Source organism: Fragaria vesca, linkage group LG3 (assembly GCF_000184155.1).
Source record: "Fragaria vesca subsp. vesca linkage group LG3, FraVesHawaii_1.0, whole genome shotgun sequence".
Taxonomy (NCBI): domain Eukaryota; kingdom Viridiplantae; phylum Streptophyta; class Magnoliopsida; order Rosales; family Rosaceae; genus Fragaria; species Fragaria vesca.
In genome coordinates, this window is record NC_020493.1 from 18,807,552 (window position 1) to 18,809,653 (window position 2,102).

The window sequence follows — 2,102 nt, forward strand, 5'->3', positions numbered from 1 at the left end:
AGGGCTGGGTTCAGGCAGCTGCCGTTGGACCGTGAGGTCATAGAACAAAATAAAGGATAAGGTAAAATGGGTACAACCCTGATTTTGTGGTTGATGAAGATGGCCGCTGGATGCTGCAGGGATGGAAGGGTAGAATTATGTGTGGTTCTGCCTGTTGGGCACCGTCTAAGAGTTGAAATGCGTGATTGTTAGAACTGACTCCCACAATTTGTCAAATACAACTAATCAAAATTGAAGGTTGAGAGCAGGTTCTAGAATCTGGTAGTTTTGGTAAAACAGGTTAAGTGTTAGAATCAGCTTTGGTAAAACAAGTTTGAGGTAAGGGAAGTTTTGGGGAATCTCAAGTTTTGTTTTATAAACTTGTTATCTTGCTTTTGAGTTGTATATGCTGCTGCGAAAGATGGTTATTGTGTTTTGCTTTTTATCATATTATTATTTGATACCATGTAGAAAATGATCAAGAGAATAAATAAACTCTTGTTGCGGGAGAAATAAACTGAGAGAGAGAAATTGGGGAGAATATCGTTCTTATTTCATTCATAGAATAAGCCTCTATATATAGAGGATACAATACATAAAGAAAGTACATATATTCCTATTACAACATTGATATCGAATCGTATTCTGGTTCTACTTTGACTAAGACACACAATAAATCATATTTCTTTAAACATTTCCCTTTGTGTCGTGTTAAAGTAATATGATACATTCAGATGCATTCCATGTTGCCTTATTAAAAACCTTGTCAAGTAACAATAAAACCTCATGGGCAAAAATAACCTTGGTCGAAGGAACAAAAAGAGTACAACGCATCATTCATATTTGAAATTGATATGTATGTGTCAGACTCCCCCTGATGTCTGCACCTCCCCCTGATTCTTACAATTATGGGAGCTTAGATAACTTAAAGCATACCAATGCTTTTGACATGTTTTTCAAATGAGACCTTAGGCAGTGATCTAGTAAAAAGATATGACATATTATCCTCATATCTAACTTGTTTCACTTTGATCATGAGGAAAACTCATTCTTTGCTGATCACGTACATGATATATACTTGGTGTAGTCACCTTTGGTAAAACATTGCTTCATATGTCAAATACAAGCATCATTAACCTCATAAAAGTATGTAGGTTTATCTGTTGGAAACTTTAAACCATTTGCTCTTAGAATATGTGTAATTATAGGCTTCAACCATATACACTCACGAACAATTTCGTATAGAGCAATTATATAGACTTCATTCAAAGATGTAGCGACAAAACTCTGTTTAGTTCACCAAGATATTACGTTGTTTCCCAATACATAGCTCACATGGAAACAACTTTATGTGGGTTAAAGAGATACCCAATATCAGCAAATCACACCAAAACATCACAAGTATTTGGTAGAATGAGTAGAAGGCTTCCCAAGAACTCAAAATAAGAGTTTGCTTCAAAATCAGATTCACGCGTGGCATGACCTTCGTGTACTAAATCAGTCATAACTTCTTGCTCAAAATAGATATGGATGAACCGTAAAACTTTCTGGAAACTACACATCCGTATCTTTCCAACCATATATTACTCATAATCAGATTCGTCATGAGCTGATCACAGAGCTCTGTCGAAGTTGACTGATCTGTAAAAACAGATTTTCTGATTTCGACTTTAATGCGTTTTTCTTCACGCATGGCTTGCAGCGATGGCTATGTGATGCAATCCATCATGCCATATACTCTTCTCTTTATAGGGATAGAATAAGCCCAAAAATATCATGAGTATCCGAAGATTATTTTTATGTCAATCTAATGACAATGCGTGGGCGCGTAGCTAAATCTAGCTAACAAGTTCACAATATGAATGAGATCTCAAGTCTTGTATATTTTGCTCGGTAAAATAATGTGCTTATTGTACTTATATTAGGAATTCAGCCTCTAAAACGTGTTCGCCATCATCCCTTGGACGAAACATATCCCTTTAAGGGTCAAGACTACGAACGATCATGGGAATAGTTATAGGCCTCACTTTATCATCATTAGAGTGCCTTAATATCTCATAATATAAGCTGATTGATGGACAATACCATCATTATGGTTGCTTCGAGTTCCAGTTCGAGACAAA